At 25.9% G+C, this 9,976-nt stretch overlaps 1 long non-coding RNA gene across 3 annotated transcripts; it reads left to right on the top strand.

The window, feature by feature from the left end:
• The first annotated feature begins 6,371 nt into the window (after window positions 1-6,371).
• Window positions 6,372-9,385, top strand: LOC136078263 (uncharacterized). Of its 3 annotated transcripts, XR_010637661.1 has the most exons (5): window positions 6,372-7,214; window positions 7,325-7,463; window positions 8,630-8,650; window positions 8,985-9,150; window positions 9,240-9,385. It is a non-coding gene; the product is annotated as an uncharacterized LOC136078263 (long non-coding RNA). The 3 variants fall into 3 exon arrangements; XR_010637659.1 differs by having other exon boundaries at window positions 8,985-9,385; XR_010637660.1 differs by having other exon boundaries at window positions 7,538-8,650; window positions 8,985-9,385.
• Window positions 9,386-9,976: the final 591 nt, after the last annotated feature.

Below are 9,976 nucleotides of genomic sequence, written 5' to 3'. Positions count from 1 at the left end.
AAAAAACTCATTTATTTTCCATTTATAAAAAATTCCGTTTTTACCCAACAAAATTAACAACAAGGATATTATTTAAATTTATGTTTTACGCAGAGTATTCTATCGTTGGCTCTTGCAATAGTTCAAGTACACCAGATGGTAGACTTTTTTTTTGTTATGTATCTTCTTTCTTAATGTGCAAATTAAAGGATCAGATGCACATAAAAGGCGATGAAAAAGGTCTACATTGTTTTTTTTTCCGATCGCATTTTCTTGTAAAATTTTCACGAAAAATCTTAAAAACCTTATTGGTAGCCTCTTGAGCCTCTTCAGAAAACATACCTAATGGAAGAGTAAATAGTTCGATGACTTCATAGCCATGAATCAAAATCTTATGAAGTGTTTGGGTCATAGGATACCAAGGGTACAGGAATACATAGAGCGAAGCAGTTTCCCAACAGAGTGTTTTAAATTTGGATGAGTGAATTTCATAACCACTTGATATTGTGGCCAGAACAATATGAAGCCTTTTCATAAGATCTACATCGATGTTCATTATACTAGCTGAGACATCGTATTGCTGAAAAAATCGCCTTGCTGTGTTGCCATCGTTTGATGTACCTGCCCCACCTATTCTCGGTTGGTCTATGACAAGACCTATCCTTGTTCGAAATTCAGCACAGACTTCAAGCTTTCTCAGTTTGACAATATTTTTTTCGTCTTGATTTCTAGCCTGCCACTTCATAATCGGCATCTTATGAGAGATATGGAGCATACATTCTAAAAACCTTATCCAAGCATGCAAAGTTGAAACGCCATGTTTTATATTGGCTTCTAAAGTTTTTTTTTGAACAACTAAAGATAAATTGTTCATTTCGATTGAAGATGCACCACACACTGAACAGCATTGGTATGAGTTGGTTGCTGTGGAAATAATAGTTTGAACTTTTCCATCTATCATTGTTAAATTTACAATATGTTGTATTTCAACTTCCTTTGTTGTACCGTCCTCCAATAAAACAGGTACAACAGATAATGTTATCTCTTTAATAGAAGCCATAATTGACTCATATTCTGCAAGAATTACTTCATTTGATTCTTTTCTATATTTAAATCTCAGAGGTCTGCAGTAATTAGTTGACGATGGTTTCGGATTTCTCTAAACAACCTGTTTTTTGTCATCTTTGAAACAATATAGTTCTAGAGGAACCAAGCAAGTTATGAAAAGTGATTCATCTGTATGAAGTTCACTAGAAACATCTGACAGTTGTTTATAAACAGATTGTCCTGTTGCACCATCAAAACCAGCTTTGTATATTATAAATAGTTTAGTACAATCTTTAAGCACAGGTGAACTTAATACAACACTATAAGCTGAGCATATTCTTGATGCATTGATTGAAAAAGAAGAGCTTGTAATAGAACCTCTGCAGAGTAGTCACTGATCTAAATGTTTTCAGGGTAGCATTTATTTTTAGCCTCTTTTACAATATGATAGGATGGGTATAGAGAGCTGAATGGAAGAGCATTGTTTCTTAAATGCTGATAAGTTTCTTTGGATAAATTAGCATCTAAGACTAGCGCTAGTGATTGTTCTGAAGTAAGTGATTCTGTCGATAATTCTTTGTTGTATATTTTTTTAACCACTTTTGCTTCTATAAACCTTTTATCCCTTTTCAAACTTTTACTTGCTGCATATAAAAGTTCGTTTAAATTATATTTACTCAAAAGCTCTATAATTATGCGATCTTTAGTTCTCACAGACGCATCTTCAAACAAAATCGAAGGGCGTCCACCTTAAAGTATAATACTATTTTATCAATTATTAAATCGTCGTAATAATAATACAAATAAATTATACACATTATAATAAATTTACACATAGATAAAGTAAACATACCACAGGTTTTTGTTTCGATTTTTTTTTTTTACAGTCAAATATAGTTTGGTTTAACCAAACTTTATATCTTTTTTCAAACACTGCACTTATTCTATTCGATTTTTTCCACTTGTTTTTAGCTTGGTTAATGAATTTCGAAATAATTGACAAGTTATCATTAGATTCTTCAAAATTGCTTTGGGAAACAAAACTCAAAATCTTTGCATGTAAATCATCATTTTGTAGTAAATTATTTTGCATTATATAATTCATAAGACATCTCCTTTCCATTTTTAAGAGATTGTCTGTTCAATAAAATACTTTTAATTTGAAAGAAAGTAATTTAAAATGTTTTTAATAAAGTAATTTTTTTACGAGCAGTAACTATGAAACTCAGTTTCTTTCCTTTATTTCTCATTGGTTGTTATCGTGGTTTTTATCGATTACATATAATTTTATTGTTTTCGGAAATTATAAAATAAATAATAAATATTATGTCCCAAACTTGTACTACGTAGAAGTATATAATTCATATTTTATCACAGTCTCTGAGTTTTTATTACTTTAAAACGGTAGCATAAAAAATTAGGAATAATGGTTTCAATGCGATCTAAATGTTCATTGAGCAAATACGAGGAGGTTACTGGAAAGCAATTAAAAAATACAAAAATATTTAATTTTAAACTTATGTCTTTAATAAAAATTATTATAAAGTCAAACTGCAGTTTTTAAATTTCAAATCTTCTTAAATTTTTTGTTATCGATCAAAAACGCATTAACAAGAAACGTGGACGTAGTTAATTGAATTTAAAAGTGTATTCGTTTAGGCAGCTATTAGCAGCCAATTTTTATACCACAAGATCAATGTCATATTGATATTCAATTATATATCATTTTAAGCGGTTGATACAGGTTGATCCGATAGTTTTAAATGATATTTTTGAAAAAAATAAAAACTTATAACTCAAAATTATTGATGTTTGCATTGTTGAAAATATTTATATAAAATGCAAAAAATATTTTTTTTTTATGTGATTTAAATATTAAAATAATACTATATAAGTCATTTATAAGTTAAAAAATAAACTTAAACTTCTGTAAAATAAGAAATCAAAGTTTTCAAAAGACGTAAAAAAATAAAATTTTCACACTTCTTTGTTGTTATTGATAAAAAGTATTTAAGGAAATATTTAAACAACAAATATGGCGTTTTATTGAAAAATTATTTTTTAATAAAATATAATTTCTGGCTTATTAATATATTGAGCAAAAATTGCCTTTTTCAAAACTTCAAAATTTAAAAACTTTTTTGTATGGTTTTGCCGGCTTCTGACCCACTGTGCAGTGTAGATAAGAACTTGGTTAAGTAAAAATATGGAGAAAAAGTGCATATTAGTTCTGGAGAAAAAAAGTTCCAACTGTCACTAAGGCCGTTGCTGAGGAACTTTTTGATGTTTACCCATTTTTAAGGAACAAAATTAGGGCAAACGTATGAATTTTTCTTCCATTGTTATATATTTTATTGTTTATAAAGGTTAAAACTTCCAAAAAATAGAAAGAAAAAATTTTTTTTTTTAGACATTGAATAGTGGGTAGCCACCTTAACATCAACTAAATATAAAAAAAAAGTTTAATATAAATAGTTGCCTATAAATAATAAGCTTTTTTATTTAGTTCTGCATAAAAAATTGATAAGAAATTAGTGATGAAAATAATAATAAAAAACAATATCAAATGCCACCTGGCTCACTCCGAACATTTTCAGAAAAAAAAACTGAGGCAATAAAAACACCAAACATTTTTTTACTCTGTTAAATCTGGGACAACCTTTTTTGTAATATTAGGCACTGGTAATTTTCTCAATAAAATTTTAGCATAGACATTATTTAATCCATGAAAGATAGTACTTACTAATATGAACAATTTTTAAATGTCAATATAAGAAAAATAAATGTATACAGTGACAAATTAAGGCCGATTTTGACAATGCTGTCGCAATTTTGCCACCCAAAAATTTTTTTTTGAAAATGTTAAAAACTGATTTTATAACTAAACTTTATTGAAACTATAAAACATAAATTTAAATAATGTAGTATTTAAATCTTAATTTAAATGATGTAAAATGTTCCTATAAATATTTTAGCAAACAAGTTTTTAATTAATTTTTTAAACAAATAATCTTTTAAGATATTTTTTAAATTTTAGTTTAGTATCAAGTTTATGATTAAAATAAGTTAAACCGGGTGTCCCAAAATAAGTTAAGCCGGTGTCCCAAAATAAGTTGAACCGATGTTAAAATATTTGAATTTAAAGGATCAAGAATAGTTATTTCATCTGTTTTTACTTTCAGATGTATTAAAATCCTAATGAGAATTAGTTGGATTAAGGGAATAAAGGCTTGATCTATACATTCGTTGTCAACATCTTTCCATAAAAGCTTTAAACTCCGTGAATAGCTTCTGTCTGCCCACAATATTTCATAGAAGGGTACATTTTTTTAAGACAATGCAGAAAGCTTCCAATTACTTTATTTTAAAGCCAGCTTTTTTCAAACTGAAATAGGCTTTGTTGCAACTTTTGCAATAAGTCTAAAGAAATTATGTTTCCATTGTCAATAGAGAAATAAATGAAAGTTGATGAGGACCGTGTCTAAAAAAATTGATTTGATAAAAAAATTAATAATATTTATTCTCAAACAAATCTTCAATTTTTGCATCTAAGTTAACTTTAAGGCACCTAACTATACTATATACTTACGAAGAAAAAAAGAAAAAAAAGTTATAAAATTAATAAGCTCTTGCATAAATCCAATAAAAACCATCCGAAAAAAAGTTTTTTCTAACACTAAATTAAATTTAAAGAGCCCAAATTTTTTTTAAAAAATTTTAACTTTTTACTATGTATTGAATGAAAGAAGAATGAAGAACGCAGTCATCTGAAATCAGCATTCCTTTTTCAGCATTTTTTTTTTTTTATGGCAATTAGCCGGAGGAGGATAAACGCATGGAAAGAAGATATATATTAAATAAAATAGTATGTTAGATGTAATTTTAGACTTTTTTGTAACTTTTTTGTTTTTAAAAAAGTTCTCTTTATTATTATCTATATTTAAAAATATTTAAAATTGTGGATTAAAAATTGACAAAGTTTTCTGTAGAATAGAAATTTTGGTGTTAATAATTGTTAAACTATTATCTAATTATTTATTTGTATTTATATATAATTTATATTATATTATTTAACTTTGATTGTAGCTTTTAAAAGGAAAACCTACTATCGAAAGTTTTCCTCAGGTTCATGCTATGTTTCTGGTTTCAACTCAATCTTGAAATTCAAATGTATCTACATCTGAGTCTTCCAGTGCTATGCTAGACAATTGAATAAATGTTTTTAAAGTTCCCCGGGAAAAGCTGTCAGTTGAAATCATTGATTTACTCCACAAAAAGGCTCCACTTTTTCCAAAATACGAAAGTACAATGATCTGGGACATTTGTGGCCATATACTTTCATACTTGTTTATAAAAAATTTATAAAAATCCATAGATTTTTCATATCACCTGCAATGTATTCTCAAAAATTATCTACTTCTACCCTACCCTTTTTCTTCTAAATCATTGCATTCTGATCATCTGCATCTGTACGTTCTACATCCTCACTCTCAAACAATTTTTTAATATTTTCAACATTACCTTCTTTTCTTTTTTTTTTTAATGTAAATAATGATTTATTAATCTAATCTAATTATAATGCAGATGTATTGCAAAAAAGAATCCTGAAAAAGGAGATGAAATCGAAAAAAAACTAGTAAAAAACAGTATGCTGGACCTCACCCAAAAGTTTTGAGTTTTATTAACGAACTAGCGCCGCTTAAATGGATAAAACGGCTATAGATCAAAAGATGTTTTGTTTATATTTATTATAGCTATTGTAACATAATATATGTAATAACTATTATAATGTAATATAATTTTTTATAATCCTAATATAATTGCTAGAGTCAACGTTTAACGTTCAACGTCGTTTCGCTTTCGTATTTAAAGTAGTTTTAATTAGTTACTAGGGTTTTCTAAATTTGAAAGAGCGCGTTCTCTAAATGCATGCGCCATATGAGAAAGATCTCTCAAACGAGTTAAAACCATCTACCTTTTGAAGTTTAATAACTATTTATTAGTTTAGAAATATTACATAAAGAATCATATTAAGATATATAATTATCGTTAAGATCATATTATAGTTGAAGTAAGTATAGAAAATAGTTTAGCAATTTATATATAACATTTTTATTAGATATAAAGTAGAAAGGATCATTCCTTTTAATTTTTTAAATTGTTTACACTTTGTTTGTTTTAGTTTTTCTTTTAGCTTAATTTTTTTTTAGCAGTTTTGTTTTTATTAAGCTTATATTTTATTTTTTAGAAGGAAAATTAGGGGTATGAATGAGGCCTAATTATTTTTTATGCAACAAAAAGTTATACTAATGCTATTTCCATAAAATTGGTTATTACTACTTTGAAATTTCTGTGATTCTATTAACTATTTTTGTTCTTTTTTAGAAAATTTAGAAAAATAAAATAAAATTTTGAGCCAACGCTGACATGACGTGTCATATGTGTGTAAAGGTTAAATTTTGTTATGAGGATTACAGTTCTTATAAAAAAAAAAAATGAAAGGAAAGAGTATTGTTTGTATATATATATTTTGTTTACTTTGAATCATTTTAAATTTTCTCGTGTCATTTTTAAAATTTTTGTTTACACATATTTATTGTTTGCATATATGCTTTTTTGATAAGTATGTGTATGTGGTGATATGTGCTTTATAATTGTTTTATCAATGTGTTTTTATAATAATGTAAAGTGATTTTATATTGTTGTGTATGTGTTAATATGTGTTATATAAATGTTTTATAAATGTGTTTAAATATGTTTATATAAGTTTAAATATATGTATTGTGTTTATAGTTGGTACATATGTTTATATTATGTTGTTTCCATGTTTTCAAAGTGCTGTGACTTGGTAAACGTGTAGAGCAAGATTTTTCAACCTTGCCAGCCAAATGATGTACTTATAGCAGAGGGTTACACGACAGTGTTTAGTGTCAAACTGTTACTGCTTTAGGTCTATGTATTTTAATAAAATTTTGCGTAATGTTGTTACTTATGTTCTGTTATATATGAATGTTATGTTACTTAAGTTATGTTATATGCATATTATATTAACTCATGGTGTGTGCTATTGTTGTGTGTTGTTGTTGTGATGTCGTTTTTTGTTATCTTTGAGTTGATAGTTTTGTTATCTTTTAGTTGACATTTGGCTTACCTTCACGTTGGTGTCTATTGTTAAAAATGATAAATAGGTAATTTCATTATTAAATCTCACTGCTTTTAATCATTCACTAAAAGTCAAGACAAATTATTTTGCCATATATACAACATTTTTTATCTCAGTTTGATTTTTTGCTTTTAGCGCTGTTTATTACATGATTTTGCTATAAATATTTTGGAATCATGGTGTACCAGCATAAATTATTTTCTAAAAGCTAAGATGAAATAATAATATTTAACAACTACTACTCTGGTAAATCACAACAGCTTTTCAGTATAAGGTACATTGATTTTCATTTTTTGTATGTAATGTTTTTCTTATTCATTTACTTATTCGTTACATTTTTTATTTTAGATTTATTAGATGATATATTTATGTGGTATAGAAGAACAAACTATTGTAAAGTTTTGTGAATTTTTTAAAAAATGTTTACTAATAATTTAAAAAAATAAATAATATTTCTTTAAAAAAATTATTAGTAAACAATAAAGGGTTTACAACGTCTTTTTTTTTAGTTTTTTGTTACTACTTCCAATTAAAGTGAAGTTTAAATGGATGATATTAGGCTAGAAGCAGGTATTAGTTTAGAAAATGGAAATGTTAATAGGCAAGTTAATCGTCGCAGAAATGAAAGTTTAGGCACAGAATTGAAGAGTGAAATAAGTCAGTGTTTTTGTAATTAAATATTTGTTAATAGGAATTTGTTTATTTGTACTGTAACTGGAATTTTAAAGCTTCAAGTACTTTAACTTTATTTTATTTTTTCTTCTAGGAGAGTTGGAACAAAAACTATTTATAAATTATATGATTAGTATAGTTAAATAAATAAAGCCTTTATATCTGTACCTCAGAAGTCAAAGGTCGGTTGTCACATTTTAGAAATTGTTCAGGAGAGAGGATATAGTGAAATAATTAGTCTTAATTGGCTTATTCTTGATCGTTAATTTTATGTAATTTTTTTCGTGTTTCATTTAATTTGTATAAAGGCACATGAAATATAATTTTGACAAAAAAAAATTAAAGTTAAAATAAAAAAAGTGAAAAGTCATTTCTGGACAACAGACGTTTTTCCTTTGAACATTGTGGGGACACCAGACCTTTTATAGTGACCTAACTTTGTTTCACTTTGTCGTAGGACAATAGTTTTTATATCTTTGTAGATACTGAAAAAACTAAAAAGGTCTCATACATAATTCATTTTCACAAAAAACTAGACAACCGACCTTTGTCTTCTGAGGTACAGATACTAAAATTTAAAATTTATTTTAGTTTATAGTTATTTTTAGTTTATTTTTAGTTAGTTTTAGCTTCTGTTATCTTTTTTCTTACTTTAGACAACTTTATGAAGGAAATGAGGGGAATAGGCAAAAAAGTTGTAATTATATATTTATTTATATGTAAATATTATTTTATTGATTATTCTGAGGTATTTTTTTTTGCCTTTAGTGTCTGGTAGAACCATAACTGGTAGGGCTGTGTTTTTTTTAATTTTGTAATTTTTTTTTTAATTTGTAACTTTTTTTTTTAATAATATATTATGCTTAATATTTGATTTATTTTGGTCTTTTTTAATTAAATTTTTTTTTTGTACCAATTAAACTTAAATACAGTTAAATTGATTCATTATCCAATTATCATAATATAATGATGCTACATTCTATTATTAAAAATAATTAGTTGTTAGTTTAGTTTATTGAACTCACTGCTTTTAAAATTCACTATAAGCCAAGACAATATATTTAGCAATATAAATGCAATTTATTTATATCTAAATTTGATTTTTTATCTTTAATGTTTATAGTTTGGCTCTTTGAAGCATTTCTTATTTTGCTTTTTAATTGAAATATTTTAAAGCTATTGTGATGTCTTTTAAATTAAACTAAAGTTTACTAAATGTCAACATGAAATAACGTCATTAAACAACACCGACAAGCTGCATCATGACAGCAACTGAAGTATGACAACAGGTTACTAAAAAGCAGATAAATTATTTTCCAATTTGTTTGTTTTTTTTTGTTTTTTCATGTCTACTTACCTGTTACAATTTTTATTTTAGGTTTGTCATATGACGCATTAATGCAATATAAAAGATCAAAGTTTACATATTTTTTTAAATTTTCTACACACATGTTTGATTGTAAATTAAAATTTTTTGTTTGAACGTGTTTGTACTCAATTGCTTAGTTATTTATAATAAACTTAGTTATTTTTAATAAATTTATTTAGTCGTGTGCATTTGACGTTTTTAAGATAACAATTTTCTTTTTTAAAGAAAAATTAATCAAAAATATAACAAAAATTTAGCTTTACTTTTTCATCAATTTAAAGCATGATGGAATGTTATTATTTTGTGTCAGTAACTAAAAACGTATTGTGTTGAACTTAGGAATGTCGAGGAAAATGGTTCTGCTTTACACTGATATGTCAAATGTAAATTACTCAAATAATGTTAAATAGTTGGTAAATTATTTTACTTCCTCATACTTTTCATGTTAATTTTACACATGGAATAATTTTTTCAATTTGAAGGCCTTTTTCTAAAAAGGTATTAGTTAAGTTTTCGCAACTTTAAATTGTGGAAAACTATAAATACACTATAAATTAGTTATGTAACAGACCGACCATAACCTGTATTACGGGTTGCTTCCTGCTAGTATAATATTATTTGTTATAATATAACATTATTTGTTATCATATATATTATATAATATATAAATAGTAATACATATAATAACTACTATAACCTGATGTAATTTGTTTATATTTATTATCACTATTATTACTATAATAGTT

Source organism: Hydra vulgaris, chromosome 03, assembly GCF_038396675.1.
Source record: "Hydra vulgaris chromosome 03, alternate assembly HydraT2T_AEP".
NCBI classification, from domain to species: domain Eukaryota; kingdom Metazoa; phylum Cnidaria; class Hydrozoa; order Anthoathecata; family Hydridae; genus Hydra; species Hydra vulgaris.
Note: the sequence above shows the minus strand (reverse complement) of the source record. Positions and strands in the feature narration are given on the sequence as shown.